The sequence below is a fragment of the Drosophila suzukii genome, chromosome X (genome assembly GCF_043229965.1).
Source record: "Drosophila suzukii chromosome X, CBGP_Dsuzu_IsoJpt1.0, whole genome shotgun sequence".
In the NCBI taxonomy this organism is placed as follows: Eukaryota; Metazoa; Arthropoda; class Insecta; order Diptera; family Drosophilidae; genus Drosophila; species Drosophila suzukii.
The window spans coordinates 25553362-25571876 of record NC_092084.1 but is presented as its reverse complement, the minus strand read 5'-3'; the positions used below and the strand labels follow the sequence as shown (position 1 = coordinate 25571876).

Genomic DNA, 18515 nt, shown 5'->3' with positions numbered 1-18515 from the left:
AAATAAATAATGCCTACTTTATTAATTATTTAATTGGTTTAGAGATGTGTGGCATTGGAGTGCACATTTTTAATCAGCTGACTCGATTTCGCTTGCATTTAAATCACAATTTTCCTCTTCGGACATGAGTCGACTCTTTCCTCCTCCCTCTCCAGAAGTCACCAAATCCGCCGAACTTAGTTGAACGTGGGTCATTGGCCTTCAAGCGTCAGGATTACATAGGATCCTTCCGCTATTTCAAGAGTGACCCAACCTCGGAGACCTGCTGATGTTCGCTCTGTGATAGGACATTGTTTTCTCTGGATAGGAGATCGAACAGTGCCGTCGTTCCTTTAAAAGGGCTCTGAAGCACTACAGTCGGTGTCAGAATGCCCCACTTGGAAGGGTCATTCTGAAACTGGATCAACGCGACTTTAAAAACGTGCTTGTGCTAGGTGCTTGTAAAAAATGGAAGCTGTTTTTAGTCGAAGGACATTAGTCCCAACTTGGAGGAAATGTTTCTGCACACAATTTTATATACAAACAGATTCCTTAGTTGCCTTGCAGTCTGTTCCTAGCTCATAAAGGCAGGTTTTAAGATGTACAACACCGTGCAGCTCCTATAAATTGTATCTGGAGAGGACCTGCTGGAGGCCTACTTTGACAAGAAGGCCTACAAAGACTTGGACAAACTTCGAATGGAATCGAATCTCAGGATGGGAGATCTGAACAGTGCCGCCGTTCCTTTGAGATGGATCTGAAGCCAACAGTCGATGTCAAAATGCGCTACTTGGAAGGGTCGTTGTGAAACTGAGTCAACGCGACCCAAGACGTTATAGGGATGGTTTAAGTCCCCTCAATGCGGCCTATAAGGTTGATGAATGCCATCCAGTAGTCTTAAGTATTCTTGCGACCTACTACCATTTCATTGGAGATTACCAACTGGTCTTAAATTTGGCTCAAATTCGCATTGGCTTCATCGAAACTGCGCAGCTGAAATCGCACAGTTGTTATAAGGTGGCCAGAGTCACTATGGAAGTGTTGAATTCGACTTCGCCAAGACATGCTATCAGAATCCAGTGAGTTCCGCACCTGAAGGCTAAGTTCTGTCCCAAATAGGGCTGGACCAAATCCACTTGAGGGACGGGGTAATGGATAAGGACATGGCCTCAAAGTAGTCTGGCAGTCTAGTCTTGAAACTTTGGGGTCTTGGGCTCATCCCATTCGGGTTTTGGATGGGCTGGGATTTGCTTGGCTTCCTCATTAATGATCAAGGCCAGATCGATGCAACTGCTCAGGACTGCGCTGGAGAATCTATAAATGTATAATAAATTATGAATATAATTAAATTTGTAACTACTTCACACAACAAAAATTAATTGTTAAAATTCACCAATACGGATAAAATAGTTAAATTAGTTATATTAAAAAAAAATGTGGGCCCCAGACAGACTTTAGCTTTGTGGCCGTTTCTGGGAGTTAGAGTGGGCGTGGCACTCCGGTAAACAAACTTGCGTGTATGCTGTGTGCATAATCCCAACCCTCTAGCTTTTAAAGTTTCCGATATCTCAGCGTTCATACGGTCTGACTTTCGGACAGAGAGACAGAGGATAACTAAGTACGTACAGATGAAGAAATTCCAACCCAGATACAAAAAGGGTTATCATTTGTTCTATTATGATTAAAAAAATTAAATTAAATTGTTTCTGGAATTGCGTTGGAGAATCTAGAAATTTATAATAAGTATTTTAAGTAACTACTACACACAAAAAAATGTAAATGTTTAAATTTATTAATACATATTGTGAACATTTATTGTGACGAGCAGGTTAAGGTGGCAAACGCGTCGAATTTCTCATTTGTCGTCGACAATGTATTTATGTATGTAAGTATTATGTATTATTTAGGGTCATGTAGTCTGTTCGTAAGATTGTTTTAAGTAAAAAGGTGTTTCCAGCCTTTTCAAATATTTTCGGAAAACCAAGTATATAGACGTATGTATGTATTTTTTTCTAACCTTAAAAGCCGAAGTCCTTGTTGCCAGTGCTTTACCAACTAAGTTAGTCTAGTTTTGTAAACCTTCTATCTGTAATAATAATAATAATAATGTATTTTTTTCTTCTAACTTTTGTACCTTTCTTGAAAAAATAAAAATAATATTTTAGTCAGGGGTCAAAATGCTATGCTAAGCAGTATTTGTAATTTTGACTACTTCCTATTGCTACGGGAGTAATTTCTTTAAAGGCTGAAACAAAGCATTTTTGAAATGCTACAAACAGAATACTATAAGAAGCCGTGGCAATATTTTAAACTATATCTGTTTTGTTATCAAATTTTTTGAATTTAGTGCTAATCATTTTTTAAGCGTACTAAAATTTTTGGTCGAGTTTCAGACCTTGCGAAACGTCTTCAAAGATTCTTCGAAAATTACTCATACGACATGTATACCATCCATAACGTTTTCAAATAGATCGATTTCCCCTCCCCAACTTTGTCTCGGTCAATATTCAGCAAGCCGAAGCTTGTATACGCTTGTAGTTATAATAATTAAATTTAAAAATATAAAAAAATGATATTCCCAATAGTATAAGATAATATGTCAAAAAACACCGAAGCTTTAATTTGTTTCATATTATTTTCCCACCAATTTTCCGATCGTTCCTATGGCAGCTATATGATATAGTCGTCCGATTTTGATAAAATTAAGATTATTAGATTCGTCGGAAAGTATGTAACAGGCAAAAGGAAGCGTTTCCGACCCCATAAAGTATATATATTCTTGATCAGGATCACTAGCCGAGTCGATCTAGCCATGTCCGTCTGTCTGCCTGTCCGCCTGTCCGTCTGTCCGGATGAACGCTGAGATCTCGGAAACTATAAGAGCTAGGCTATTGAGATTTGGCGTGCAGACTCCTGAGCTTCTTATGCAGCGCAAGTTTGTTTCAGCAATGTGCCACGCCCACTCTAACGCCCACAAACCGCCCAAAACTGTGGCTTCTACAGAAATACTGAAATGTATTGCTCTTATCAAAACCTATCGATTGACCCAAAAAAGTTTGACACGCCCACCTTAACGCCCACAAATCCCCCAAACCTGTAACGTCCACAATTTTCATGCTGGATAAAAAATTTTAGCTTAAATGTATTGGTCTCGTCAATACCTATCGATTGATCGAAAAAAAATTTTCCACAACCACTCTAACGCCTATAACGCTTAAATCGGTCTACCGCCGGTAGGTGGCGCATTTTAATCTCGCTTTGCTGCTTGCATATCTTCATTTCCCTTTGGTCCCTTTAGCTGAGTAACGGGTATCTGATAGTCGAGGTACTCGACTATAGCGTTCTTCCTTGTTTTTTTCCCGATTATTCCTTATTTTTATAAGATATAGTTGTCCGATCCGGCTGATTCCGACATATATACTACCTGCAAAAGACAGAAGACTTTTGGTAAAGTTTCAGCCCGATAGCTTTAAAACTGAGGGACAATTTTGGGTAGAAACGGACGGACAGACGGACGGATGGACATGGCTAGATGGACTCATCTAGTGATGCTGATCAAGAATATGTATACTTTATGGGGTCGGAAACGTCTCCATCACTGCGTTGCAAACTTCTGACTGAAATCATAATACCCTCTGATAAAGTATAAAAATGACCATACAATGTTGACCGCCCCAGTCTACAGGGTAACAATTTTCGAAAACTAATCTTACCCTTGAGTTCAAGGCATTTTCCTGATGTCGCGCTTTTCTGTCTTGTTCTTAGATGAAGCCATCTGGGCGTACTTCCCGAGCTACCCAGGATCACATCGAAGATAGAGAAGGACTTTTTGGTAAGCTTCAGCTTCCCAAATAGGTCCTAAAGAATAATACATTAGAATTATATTTTATTCAAAATCTTATTTAGTTTAGTACAATTAGGGGCTTACCTGGCTGCAATGTTATTGTTGTCTGTGAGCTGGATATCAGGCAGTCATAATAGCTCAGATATTCGGCGATAATGGACTTGTAGGGCACTACAACTTCATAGCCGCCGAATTTTCGTCTCTTTAGCCTCGCGGAAGCTTTCAAGTGCGAAACTTACCGAATCCTGATAGTATGTCCTGGCGAAGTCGAATTCCTCACTTGCATGGTGACTCTGGCCACCTTACAGCAACTATGCGGTTGCAGCTGCGCAATTTCGATGAAGCCAATGCGAATTTGAGCCAGATTAAAGACCAGATCACCAGATCTCCAATGAAATAGTGGCAGGTCGCAAGAATACTTAAAACTACTGGATGGGGTTCATCAAGCTTATAGGCCGCATTGAGAAGACTTAAACCCTCCCTATAGAGACGTGGGTCGCGTTGATTCAGTATCAGAATGACCCTTCCAAGTAGGGCATTCTGACATCGACTGTTGGCTCCAGAGCCATCTCAAAGGAACGGCGGCACTGCTCAGATCTCCCATCCTGAAGCGTTGCCATTCGAAGTTTGCACAAGACTTTGTAGGCCTTGTTGGCGAAATAGACCGCCAGCAGGTCCTGAGTAGATACTATTTATATGAGTTGCGCGGTGTAGTACATCTTAAGACCTGCCTTTATGAGCTAGGAACAGATTGCAAGGCAGCTAAGGAATGTATTTATATATATAATTCCAAATCCGATTCCCTTTAACCCAATAACTTACCGCGTCTTGAATGAAAGTGTGGAGTAACATTTCCTCCAAACTGGGACAAATGTCCTTCGCCCTAAAAACCGCACCTATTTTTTACAAGCACCTATCACCAGCACGTTTAATGGAACACAGATTTTTTTTTTGACAAGTAAAATTAGGGTTGATTAATACTATAAAAATACAACCTTTTAAAGGGTTGCTAAGATATACAAATATCGTATCATTTTTAGACTCTTAAAAAAGTGTGAACTGTTTTCCAACTATACTAACGTTCACTTTATTACTTATTACAAAAAGTTTTAGTTGATGACAAACTTGTAAGTGTTATTCTTTTACTTAAAAAATATTGTACAATCATTTTTTTTGTCACCAAATTAATGATGCATAGTTTTGGGCCTTCAAGGTAAGCATGAAATGTTTTTTGGTTTGAACTGGATGGGGTTCCACTTTTTATCGCTCAATAATTATAGCTCAAAGTGTTAGCTATTTAAAGTTGAAGAATCTCTGGGCCTATATAATTTGAAATTAACAAAAAATCGTTAAAGCCAATTTTGAGAAAATAGACAAAGAAGGAAAAAGATAAAAACTTTTTGCTATAACTTTAACTCTATGGTATTTCGAGAAATTAAGCAAAGGCAGCGTTATTAGCATATTGAATTATATTTTCAGCGACATATAGCACGTATTTGTTTTAAAATTTTTGTAAAGTGCTGCGAGGAAAGTGGCCTTAGTGGAATAAGTTTTAAATTATTTATGTTTTAGCGCCTAAGCGAAAGGGGGGAGGGGGACAGACCTGTGTCCCCCGCGAAAACACCACACACAGTTGAAATATGTTGATACTACAATGATTTTACTTATTGATATACACGCAAACGGAATAAAACCATTTTTAACATTAAAAGCGGCGGAGACTTCTTAATTACGAAGGCGATGGTTCGCCTGAATATCCACGTTCAAAATTTTATGGACTTGGGATTGACCAATTTCTATAAACATCTAAAGGATACAGACGTTCGATTTAAAAAAAACACATTCTTTAAATCGTAAGAAACGAAAATATAAAAGAAATAAAACGAAATGAACACTGAAAAAATCTTCAAGAATGTGTGCGCCATTGGATTGCGGTTTGTCTTAGCTAGAGTGGGCGAAATGCGTCCCACTGTGTTGCAAACTTATGACTGCTAGCATAAAATAGAAGGAAATTAATTTGTTAAACAGAGAATGGGAACGGGGTCCATAAAAAAGAACACAGTACTTACGGATGAAGAAATTATGACCCAGATACAAATTATTCTATTATAATTAGAAACAAATAATATTTTTGAAATAAATAATGCCTATTTTATTAATTATTTAATTGGTTTAGAGATGTGTGGCATTGGAGTGCACATTTTTAATCAGCTGACTCGATTTCGCTTGCATTTAAATCACAATTTTCCTCTTCGGACATGAGTCGACTCTTTCCTCCTCCCTCTCCAGAAGTCACCAAATCCGCCGAACTTAGTTGAACGTGGGTCATTGGCCTTCAAGCGTCAGGATTACATAGGATCCTTCCGCTATTTCAAGAGTGACCCAACCTCGGAGACCTGCTGATGTTCGCTCTGTGATAGGACATTGTTTTCTCTGGATAGGAGATCGAACAGTGCCGTCGTTCCTTTAAAAGGGCTCTGAAGCACTACAGTCGGTGTCAGAATGCCCCACTTGGAAGGGTCATTCTGAAACTGGATCAACGCGACTTTAAAAACGTGCTTGTGCTAGGTGCTTGTAAAAAATGGAAGCTGTTTTTAGTCGAAGGACATTAGTCCCAACTTGGAGGAAATGTTTCTGCACACAATTTTATATACAAACAGATTCCTTAGTTGCCTTGCAGTCTGTTCCTAGCTCATAAAGGCAGGTTTTAAGATGTACAACACCGTGCAGCTCCTATAAATTGTATCTGGAGAGGACCTGCTGGAGGCCTACTTTGACAAGAAGGCCTACAAAGACTTGGACAAACTTCGAATGGAATCGAATCTCAGGATGGGAGATCTGAACAGTGCCGCCGTTCCTTTGAGATGGATCTGAAGCGAACAGTCGATGTCAAAATGCGCTACTTGGAAGGGTCGTTGTGAAACTGAATCAACGCGACCCAAGACTTTATAGGGATGGTTTAAGTCCCCTCAATGCGGCCTATAAGGTTGATGAATGCCATCCAGTAGTCTTAAGTATTCTTGCGACCTACTACCATTTCATTGGAGATTACCAACTGGTCTTAAATTTGGCTCAAATTCGCATTGGCTTCATCGAAACTGCGCAGCTGAAATCGCACAGTTGTTATAAGGTGGCCAGAGTCACCATGGAAGTGTTGAATTCGACTTCGCCAAGACATGCTATCAGAATCCAGTGAGTTCCGCACCTGAAGGCTAAGTTCTGTCCCAAATAGGGCTGGACCAAATCCACTTGAGGGACGGGGTAATGGATAGGGACATGGCCTCAAAGTAGTCTGGCAGTCTAGTCTTGAAACATTGGGGTCTTGGGCTCATCCCATTCGGGTTTTGGATGGGCTGGGATTTGCTTGGCTTCCTCATTAATGATCAAGGCCAGATCGATGCAACTGCTCAGGACTGCGCTGGAGAATCTATAAATGTATAATAAATTATGAATATAATTAAATTTGTAACTACTTCACACAACAAAAATTAATTGTTAAAATTCACCAATACGGATAAAATAGTTAAATTAATTATATTAAAAAAAAATGTGGGCCCCAGACAGACTTTAGCTTTGTGGCCGTTTCTGGGAGTTAGAGTGGGCGTGGCACTCCGGTAAACAAACTTGCGTGTATGCTGTGTGCATAATCCCAACCCTCTAGCTTTTAAAGTTTCCGATATCTCAGCGTTCATACGGTCTGACTTTCGGACAGAGAGACAGAGGATAACTAAGTACGTACAGATGAAGAAATTCCAACCCAGATACAAAAAGGGTTATCATTTGTTCTATTATGATTAAAAAAATTAAATTAAATTGTTTCTGGAATTGCGTTGGAGAATCTAGAAATTTATAATAAGTATTTTAAGTAACTACTACACACAAAAAAATGTAAATGTTTAAATTTATTAATACATATTGTGAACATTTATTGTGACGAGCAGGTTAAGGTGGCAAACGCGTCGAATTTCTCATTTGTCGTCGACAATGTATTTATGTATGTAAGTATTATGTATTATTTAGGGTCATGTAGTCTGTTCGTAAGATTGTTTTAAGTAAAAAGGTGTTTCCAGCCTTTTCAAATATTTTCGGAAAACCAAGTATATAGACGTATGTATGTATTTTTTTCTAACCTTAAAAGCCGAAGTCCTTGTTGCCAGTGCTTTACCAACTAAGTTAGTCTAGTTTTGTAAACCTTCTATCTGTAATAATAATAATAATAATGTATTTTTTTCTTCTAACTTTTGTACCTTTCTTGAAAAAATAAAAATAATATTTTAGTCAGGGGTCAAAATGCTATGCTAAGCAGTATTTGTAATTTTGACTACTTCCTATTGCTACGGGAGTAATTTCTTTAAAGGCTGAAACAAAGCATTTTTGAAATGCTACAAACAGAATACTATAAGAAGCCGTGGCAATATTTTAAACTATATCTGTTTTGTTATCAAATTTTTTGAATTTAGTGCTAATCATTTTTTAAGCGTACTAAAATTTTTGGTCGAGTTTCAGACCTTGCGAAACGTCTTCAAAGATTCTTCGAAAATTACTCATACGACATGTATACCATCTATAACGTTTTCAAATAGATCGATTTCCCCTCCCCAACTTTGTCTCGGTCAATATTCAGCAAGCCGAAGCTTGTATACGCTTGTAGTTATAATAATTAAATTTAAAAATATAAAAAAATGATATTCCCAATAGTATAAGATAATATGTCAAAAAACACCGAAGCTTTAATTTGTTTCATATTATTTTCCCACCAATTTTCCGATCGTTCCTATGGCAGCTATATGATATAGTCGTCCGATTTTGATAAAATTAAGATTATTAGATTCGTCGGAAAGTATGTAACAGGCAAAAGGAAGCGTTTCCGACCCCATAAAGTATATATATTCTTGATCAGGATCACTAGCCGAGTCGATCTAGCCATGTCCGTCTGTCCGCCTGTCCGCCTGTCCGTCTGTCCGGATGAACGCTGAGATCTCGGAAACTATAAGAGCTAGGCTATTGAGATTTGGCGTGCAGACTCCTGAGCTTCTTATGCAGCGCAAGTTTGTTTCAGCAATGTGCCACGCCCACTCTAACGCCCACAAACCGCCCAAAACTGTGGCTTCTACAGAAATACTGAAATGTATTGCTCTTATCAAAACCTATCGATTGACCCAAAAAAGTTTGACACGCCCACCTTAACGCCCACAAATCCCCCAAACCTGTAACGTCCACAATTTTCATGCTGGATAAAAAATTTTAGCTTAAATGTATTGGTCTCGTCAATACCTATCGATTGATCGAAAAAAAATTTTCCACGCCCACTCTAACGCCCATAACGCTTAAATCGGTCTACCGCCGGTAGGTGGCGCATTTTAATCTCGCTTTGCTGCTTGCATATCTTCATTTCCCTTTGGTCCCTTTAGCTGAGTAACGGGTATCTGATAGTCGAGGTACTCGACTATAGCGTTCTTCCTTGTTTTTTTCCCGATTATTCCTTATTTTTATAAGATATAGTTGTCCGATCCGGCTGATTCCGACATATATACTACCTGCAAAAGACAGAAGACTTTTGGTAAAGATTCAGCCCGATAGCTTTAAAACTGAGGGACAATTTTGGGTAGAAACGGACGGACAGACGGACGGATGGACATGGCTAGATGGACTCATCTAGTGATGCTGATCAAGAATATGTATACTTTATGGGGTCGGAAACGTCTCCATCACTGCGTTGCAAACTTCTGACTGAAATCATAATACCCTCTGATAAAGTATAAAAATGACCATACAATGTTGACCGCCCCAGTGTACAGGGTAAGAATTTTCGAAAACTAATCTTACCCTTGAGTTCAAGGCATTTTCCTGATGTCGCGCTTTTCTGTCTTGTTCTTAGATGAAGCCATCTGGGCGTACTTCCCGAGCTACCCAGGATCACATCGAAGATAGAGAAGGACTTTTTGGTAAGCTTCAGCTTCCCAAATAGGTCCTAAAGAATAATACATTAGAATTATATTTTATTCAAAATCTTATTTAGTTTAGTACAATTAGGGGCTTACCTGGCTGCAATGTTATTGTTGTCTGTGAGCTGGATATCAGGCAGTCATAATAGCTCAGATATTCGGCGATAATGGACTTGTAGGGCACTACAACTTCATAGCCGCCGAATTTTCGTCTCTTTAGCCTCGTGGAAGCTTTCAAGTGCGAAACTTACCGAATCCTGATAGTATGTCCTGGCGAAGTCGAATTCCTCACTTGCATGGTGACTCTGGCCACCTTACAGCAACTATGCGGTTGCAGCTGCGCAATTTCGATGAAGCCAATGCGAATTTGAGCCAGATTAAAGACCAGATCACCAGATCTCCAATGAAATAGTGGCAGGTCGCAAGAATACTTAAAACTACTGGATGGGGTTCATCAAGCATATAGGCCGCATTGAGAAGACTTAAACCCTCCCTATAGAGACGTGGGTCGCGTTGATTCAGTATCAGAATGACCCTTCCAAGTAGGGCATTCTGACATCGACTGTTGGCTCCAGAGCCATCTCAAAGGAACGGCGGCACTGCTCAGATCTCCCATCCTGAAGCGTTGCCATTCGAAGTTTGCACAAGACTTTGTAGGCCTTGTTGGCGAAATAGACCGCCAGCAGGTCCTGAGTAGATACTATTTATATGAGTTGCGCGGTGTAGTACATCTTAAGACCTGCCTTTATGAGCTAGGAACAGATTGCAAGGCAGCTAAGGAATGTATTTATATATATAATTCCAAATCCGATTACCTTTAACCCAATAACTTACCGCGTCTTGAATGAAAGTGTGGAGTAACATTTCCTCCAAACTGGGACAAATGTCCTTCGCCCTAAAAACCGCACCTATTTTTTACAAGCACCTATCACCAGCACGTTTAATGGAACACAGATTTTTTTTTTGACAAGTAAAATTAGGGTTGATTAATACTATAAAAATACAACCTTTTAAAGGGTTGCTAAGATATACAAATATCGTATCATTTTTAGACTCTTAAAAAAGAGTGAACTGTTTTCCAACTATACTAACGTTCACTTTATTACTTATTACAAAAAGTTTTAGTTGATGACAAACTTGTAAGTGTTATTCTTTTACTTAAAAAATATTGTACAATCATTTTTTTTGTCACCAAATTAATGATGCATAGTGTGGGGGCCAGTCGTAAATGGAAATAAAAACTTTTGAGAGAAATTAGAGTAAAGTCATTTTGCATGTAAAGTCGCATATGTCTAACAGCTAAACGCAGAGTATAGCAGAGAGCAGCGAATATCGTCTAGCTGACCAGCTTACACGTATAGTCTGTCAGCATAACAGCCTCTCTTTCTCGCGCGCACCGAAAACGTGTGAAGGCAGGAAGGAGAACAGAATCTGGAAAGATCCCGTTAGGTGTGCTTAGCAACGCCGCAGCGTACAGCCAGCTTCTCGCGTCAAGAGTTCTCGTTCACTTCGTTTAAAACTTTGAATGAAAACGGACGCAAGGCTGCTGCCGTAAGTAGAATACAAACGGAAAATTACAACCCACGCGGTTCGAATTCTGTCTAAGTGTGTATGCACCAGCCAAGTCTAAGCTAACAGGAGGATCATATATATTTTTACACCCAACTACTGGTAAATAAGAACACACAAATTTAACCGCATAGGCAGGCTATTAAGTGGCGTGTATTTCTATGTATTTTTTTTTTGTAATAGGAAAGGAGAAGAGGTTCTGTCGAAGCCGGCCGGCAACATCAGCGCCAGCGCGGCGTGATCACACCGTTTTTAATTTCGCAACCGGTCGGCCAAGACGAGACTTTTTGTCGGGTGTCAGTTCAAGTCAACCTGCCACGGCGGGGTTGCCACCTGCGGACACGTGTCGCGCTAGGTGCCCCCTGCGATCAGCAAAGGCGCGAACATTCTGGAAGGTGACCGAGGCTACAGATTGCCGCGAACGGCGTAAATCTCTGGCCCGGCATCCCACCAACCGCATGCCACGTGCGGCCTTGTAAGAACCGCCCTAATCGAAGGAAGTCTACCTGAGTGACCACTGTGGCTAGTGCATAACCTCACCCACACGCGCCACGCGCGGCATCCACCGCCCCAGCTCTGGCTAAGCCATAGAGCGACATTTTGGAGGGTTATGGTACCAGTACATCAGTCATTTTTGGACCACTGATCGGAGCCGTGGTCATACTTGGATAAGGAAGTGAACGTATACCGGATGTGACTTTTGCTGCTACACCCACATCGCCTCACCAACACGCGCCACGCGCGGCAAAGGAAGTCTCAGCTCTGGCTAGTCCAGTGAGCAGTATCTCGGAAGGCGTGTTGTAAGCGCAGCAGACCCGGCACTTCCCGTATTCGCCACGTGCGGCTTGCCGATGGGAGAAGCCTCGCCATAGGCGAATGTATTTGGAGGAAAGCATCGATTGATCAGACCCGCTGTCTGGCATGCGAAGACGCAGATCCCTTCGTATGTAGTGAGCTGTCGGAGGCGCTAACTTTTGTGTAGTTTAACTTTCGATCTATGTAGAGTAATTTCTCGGTACTAGCTCATGTAGCGTACCTTTGTATTGACTTAGTAGTAATTTTTCTTTGAGTTCTGACAATGACCATCCGTACATTCCACATAACTGATCTTGTCAGAAATTAATATGATAACTTGTCTTAAAAGCATCCTTGCACAGCGTCTTCGATGGGCCCACCGAACCTGCATCGCCGGAGTTTTGCGTAAGTGAAATATTGTTACCACCATATTGATTTTCTGACATTTGACCTATATATATAAATGATATTATGATTATGCGTGCCAAAACAAACGGACGATTATTCGGTCAGATTGAGTCTTGTTATATTTTGAGTTAAATTTGATTTTTGAAAATGAAAGGATTTAAGTTGTATTGAAATCATGATTGTAGTTTCTAATTTTCTTTTGTTAATTGAAGTTGATAGTTCAACAATGGTTGAATAAATTTGTAACGCGGAATCGTGATTGATCTTGCTATGCCGCAGCTATATAAAGTAAAAATGTGAATAATGAATAAACATTGAATAAGGGATAACCGCAAACAATTTCACACGAGTTATCATGGTAGGGAGGGTACAGAAAGGGGCGGCAATATCATCGAGCCACCCTAACTCTTAATGTTTCCTGATTCGCTTGTGCCTTCAACGTCCGTCCGCGTGCCTTGAGTCCGTTTACACCCATTATTTTGTTGTTCGATCCTTTTAGATTACCGCTTAGTGCACTTAAAACTTTTTTCGCGTAGTACGGTGCGTGTTATAGAGAAGACTAGGAAGATCCCACGACAATCCGACGAGCTTAGCACCGAGCAATGCTAGAAGTGCACGAACCCGAATCTTCCTATACACTAGGTTATCCATAGCCTAGTGAACGCAGGCCTAAAAACCCTAGCTGTCTACTACAATAGTTTTGGGCCTTCAAGGTAAGCATGAAATCGCTCAATAATTATAGCTCAAAGTGTTAGCTGCTTAAAGTTGAAGAATCTCTGGGCCTATATAATTTGAAATTAACAAAAAATCGTTAAAGCCAATTTTGAGAAAATAGACAAAGAAGGAAAAAGATAAAAACTTTTTGCTATAACTTTAACTCTATGGTATTTCGAGAATTTAAGCAAAGGCAGCGTTATTAGCATATTGAATATATTTTCAGCGACATATAGCACGTATTTGTTTTAAAATTTTTGTAAAGTGCTGCGAGGAAAGTGGCCTTAGTGGAATAAGTTTTAAATTATTTATGTTTTAGCGCCTAAGCGAAAGGGGGGAGGGGGACAGACCTGTGTCCCCCGCGAAAACACCACACACAGTTGAAATATGTTGATACTACAATGATTTTACTTATTGATATACACGCAAACGGAATAAAACCATTTTTAACATTAAAAGCGGCGGAGACTTCTTAATTACGAAGGCGATGGTTCGCCTGAATATCCACGTTCAAAATTTTATGGACTTGGGATTGACCAATTTCTATAAACATCTAAAGGATACAGACGTTCGATTTAAAAAAAAACACATTCTTTAAATCGTAAGAAACGAAAATATAAAAGAAATAAAACGAAATGAACACTGAAAAAATCTTCAAGAATGTGTGCGCCATTGGATTGCGGTTTGTCTTAGCTAGAGTGGGCGAAATGCGTCCCACTGTGTTGCAAACTTATGACTGCTAGCATAAAATAGAAGGAAATTAATTTGTTAAACAGAGAATGGGAACGGGGTCCATAAAAAAGAACACAGTACTTACGGATGAAGAAATTATGACCCAGATACAAATTATTCTATTATAATTAGAAACAAATAATATTTTTGAAATAAATAATGCCTATTTTATTAATTATTTAATTGGTTTAGAGATGTGTGGCATTGGAGTGCACATTTTTAATCAGCTGACTCGATTTCGCTTGCATTTAAATCACAATTTTCCTCTTCGGACATGAGTCGACTCTTTCCTCCTCCCTCTCCAGAAGTCACCAAATCCGCCGAACTTAGTTGAACGTGGGTCATTGGCCTTCAAGCGTCAGGATTACATAGGATCCTTCCGCTATTTCAAGAGTGACCCAACCTCGGAGACCTGCTGATGTTCGCTCTGTGATAGGACATTGTTTTCTCTGGATAGGAGATCGAACAGTGCCGTCGTTCCTTTAAAAGGGCTCTGAAGCACTACAGTCGGTGTCAGAATGCCCCACTTGGAAGGGTCATTCTGAAACTGGATCAACGCGACTTTAAAAACGTGCTTGTGCCAGGTGCTTGTAAAAAATGGAAGCTGTTTTTAGTCGAAGGACATTAGTCCCAACTTGGAGGAAATGTTTCTGCACACAATTTTATATACAAACAGATTCCTTAGTTGCCTTGCAGTCTGTTCCTAGCTCATAAAGGCAGGTTTTAAGATGTACAACACCGTGCAGCTCCTATAAATTGTATCTGGAGAGGACCTGCTGGAGGCCTACTTTGACAAGAAGGCCTACAAAGACTTGGACAAACTTCGAATGGAATCGAATTTTAGGATGGGAGATCTGAACAGTGCCGCCGTTCCTTTGAGATGGATCTGAAGCCAACAGTCGATGTCAAAATGCGCTACTTGGAAGGGTCGTTATGAAACTGAATCAACGCGACCCAAGACTTTATAGGGATGGTTTAAGTCCCCTCAATGCGGCCTATAAGGTTGATGAATGCCATCCAGTAGTCTTAAGTATTCTTGCGACCTACTACCATTTCATTGGAGATTACCAACTGGTCTTAAATTTGGCTCAAATTCGCATTGGCTTCATCGAAACTGCGCAGCTGAAATCGCACAGTTGTTATAAGGTGGCCAGAGTCACCATGGAAGTGTTGAATTCGACTTCGCCAAGACATGCTATCAGAATCCAGTGAGTTCCGCACCTGAAGGCTAAGTTCTGTCCCAAATAGGGCTGGACCAAATCCACTTGAGGGACGGGGTAATGGATAAGGACATGGCCTCAAAGTAGTCTGGCAGTCTAGTCTTGAAACATTGGGGTCTTGGGCTCATCCCATTCGGGTTTTGGATGGGCTGGGATTTGCTTGGCTTCCTCATTAATGATCAAGGCCAGATCGATGCAACTGCTCAGGACTGCGCTGGAGAATCTATAAATGTATAATAAATTATGAATATAATTAAATTTGTAACTACTTCACACAACAAAAATTAATTGTTAAAATTCACCAATACGGATAAAATAGTTAAATTAGTTATATTAAAAAAAAATGTGGGCCCCAGACAGACTTTAGCTTTGTGGCCGTTTCTGGGAGTTAGAGTGGGCATGGCACTCCGGTAAACAAACTTGCGTGTATGCTGTGTGCATAATCCCAACCCTCTAGCTTTTAAAGTTTCCGATATCTCAGCGTTCATACGGTCTGACTTTCGGACAGAGAGACAGAGGATAACTAAGTACGTACAGATGAAGAAATTCCAACCCAGATACAAAAAGGGTTATCATTTGTTCTATTATGATTAAAAAAATTAAATTAAATTGTTTCTGGAATTGCGTTGGAGAATCTAGAAATTTATAATAAGTATTTTAAGTAACTACTACACACAAAAAAATGTAAATGTTTAAATTTATTAATACATATTGTGAACATTTATTGTGACGAGCAGGTTAAGGTGGCAAACGCGTCGAATTTCTCATTTGTCGTCGACAATGTATTTATGTATGTAAGTATTATGTATTATTTAGGGTCATGTAGTCTGTTCGTTGTTGATTGTTTTAAGTAAAAAGGTGTTTCCAGCCTTTTCAAATATTTTCGGAAAACCAAGTATATAGACGTATGTATGTATTTTTTTCTAACCTTAAAAGCCGAAGTCCTTGTTGCCAGTGCTTTACCAACTAAGTTAGTCTAGTTTTGTAAACCTTCTATCTGTAATAATAATAATAATAATGTATTTTTTTCTTCTAACTTTTGTACCTTTCTTGAAAAAATAAAAATAATATTTTAGTCAGGGGTCAAAATGCTATGCTAAGCAGTATTTGTAATTTTGACTACTTCCTATTGCTACGGGAGTAATTTCTTTAAAGGCTGAAACAAAGCATTTTTGAAATGCTACAAACAGAATACTATAAGAAGCCGTGGCAATATTTTAAACTATATCTGTTTTGTTATCAAATTTTTTGAATTTAGTGCTAATCATTTTTTAAGCGTACTAAAATTTTTGGTCGAGTTTCAGACCTTGCGAAACGTCTTCAAAGATTCTTCGAAAATTACTCATACGACATGTATACCAGCCATAACTTTTTCAAATAGATCGATTTCCCCTCCCCAACTTTGTCTCGGTCAATATTCAGCAAGCCGAAGCTTGTATACGCTTGTAGTTATAATAATTAAATTTAAAAATATAAAAAAATGATATTCCCAATAGTATAAGATAATATGTCAAAAAACACCGAAGCTTTAATTTGTTTCATATTATTTTCCCACCAATTTTCCGATCGTTCCTATGGCAGCTATATGATATAGTCGTCCGATTTTGATAAAATTAAGATTATTAGATTCGTCGGAAAGTATGTAACAGGCAAAAGGAAGCGTTTCCGACCCCATAAAGTATATATATTCTTGATCAGGATCACTAGCCGAGTCGATCTAGCCATGTCCGTCTGTCCGCCTGTCCGCCTGTCCGTCTGTCCGGATGAACGCTGAGATCTCGGAAACTATAAGAGCTAGGCTATTGAGATTTGGCGTGCAGACTCCTGAGCTTCTTATGCAGCGCAAGTTTGTTTCAGCAATGTGCCACGCCCACTCTAACGCCCACAAACCGCCCAAAACTGTGGCTTCTACAGAAATACTGAAATGTATTGCTCTTATCAAAACCTATCGATTGACCCAAAAAAGTTTGACACGCCCACCTTAACGCCCACAAATCCCCCAAACCTGTAACGTCCACAATTTTCATGCTGGATAAAAAATTTTAGCTTAAATGTATTGGTCTCGTCAATACCTATCGATTGATCGAAAAAAAATTTTCCACGCCCACTCTAACGCCCATAACGCTTAAATCGGTCTACCGCCGGTAGGTGGCGCATTTTAATCTCGCTTTGCTGCTTGCATATCTTCATTTCCCTTTGGTCCCTTTAGCTGAGTAACGGGTATCTGATAGTCGAGGTACTCGACTATAGCGTTCTTCCTTGTTTTTTTCCCGATTATTCCTTATTTTTATAAGATATAGTTGTCCGATCCGGCTGATTCCGACATATATACTACCTGCAAAAGACAGAAGACTTTTGGTAAAGTTTCAGCCCGATAGCTTTAAAACTGAGGGACAATTTTGGGTAGAAACGGACGGACAGACGGACGGATGGACATGGCTAGATGGACTCATCTAGTGATGCTGATCAAGAATATGTATACTTTATGGGGTCGGAAACGTCTCCATCACTGCGTTGCAAACTTCTGACTGAAATCATAATACCCTCTGATAAAGTATAAAAATGACCATACAATGTTGACCGCCCCAGTGTACAGGGTAACAATTTTCGAAAACTAATCTTACCCTTGAGTTCAAGGCATTTTCCTGATGTCGCGCTTTTCTGTCTTGTTCTTAGATGAAGCCATCTGGGCGTACTTCCCGAGCTACCCAGGATCACATCGAAGATAGAGAAGGACTTTTTGGTAAGCTTCAGCTTCCCAAATAGGTCCTAAAGAATAATACATTAGAATTATATTTTATTCAAAATCTTATTTAGTTTAGTACAATTAGGGGCTTACCTGGCTGCAATGTTATTGTTGTCTGTGAGCTGGATATCAGGCAGTCATAATAGCTCAGATATTCGGCGATAATGGACTTGTAGGGCACTACAACTTCATAGCCGCCGAATTTTCGTCTCTTTAGCCTCGTGGAAGCTTTCAAGTGCGAAACTTACCGAATCCTGATAGTATGTCCTGGCGAAGTCGAATTCCTCACTTGCATGGTGACTCTGGCTCTTGCTAAGATATACAAATATCGTATCATTTTTAGACTCTTAAAAAAGAGTGAACTGTTTTCCAACTATACTAACGTTCACTTTATTACTTATTACAAAAAGTTTTAGTTGATGACAAACTTGTAAGTGTTATTCTTTTACTTAAAAAATATTGTACAATCATTTTTTTGTCACCAAATTAATGATGCATAGTTTTGGGCCTTCAAGGTAAGCATGAAATGTTTTTTGGTTTGAACTGGATGGGGTTCCACTTTT

The 18515-nt window shown here is 39.6% G+C and overlaps 3 long non-coding RNA genes across 3 annotated transcripts; all 3 read right to left on the bottom strand.

Annotated features, from left to right (window-relative positions):
* Window positions 1-23: 23 nt before the first annotated feature.
* On the bottom strand, window positions 24-4048 carry LOC139353393 (uncharacterized). Its single transcript, XR_011604684.1, has 3 exons — window positions 3908-4048; window positions 3693-3837; window positions 24-1293 (listed from the first exon to the last, which is right to left on the bottom strand). It is a non-coding gene; the product is annotated as an uncharacterized lncRNA (long non-coding RNA).
* A 3037-nt stretch (window positions 4049-7085) lies between these two features.
* Window positions 7086-10911, bottom strand: LOC139353459 (uncharacterized). Its single transcript, XR_011604742.1, has 4 exons — window positions 10603-10911; window positions 9865-10542; window positions 9650-9794; window positions 7086-7250 (listed from the first exon to the last, which is right to left on the bottom strand). It is a non-coding gene; the product is annotated as an uncharacterized lncRNA (long non-coding RNA).
* A 3933-nt stretch (window positions 10912-14844) lies between these two features.
* LOC139353456 (uncharacterized) lies at window positions 14845-18253 on the bottom strand. The gene is made up of 3 exons (XR_011604740.1): window positions 18046-18253; window positions 17831-17975; window positions 14845-15429 (listed from the first exon to the last, which is right to left on the bottom strand). It is a non-coding gene; the product is annotated as an uncharacterized lncRNA (long non-coding RNA).
* Window positions 18254-18515: the final 262 nt, after the last annotated feature.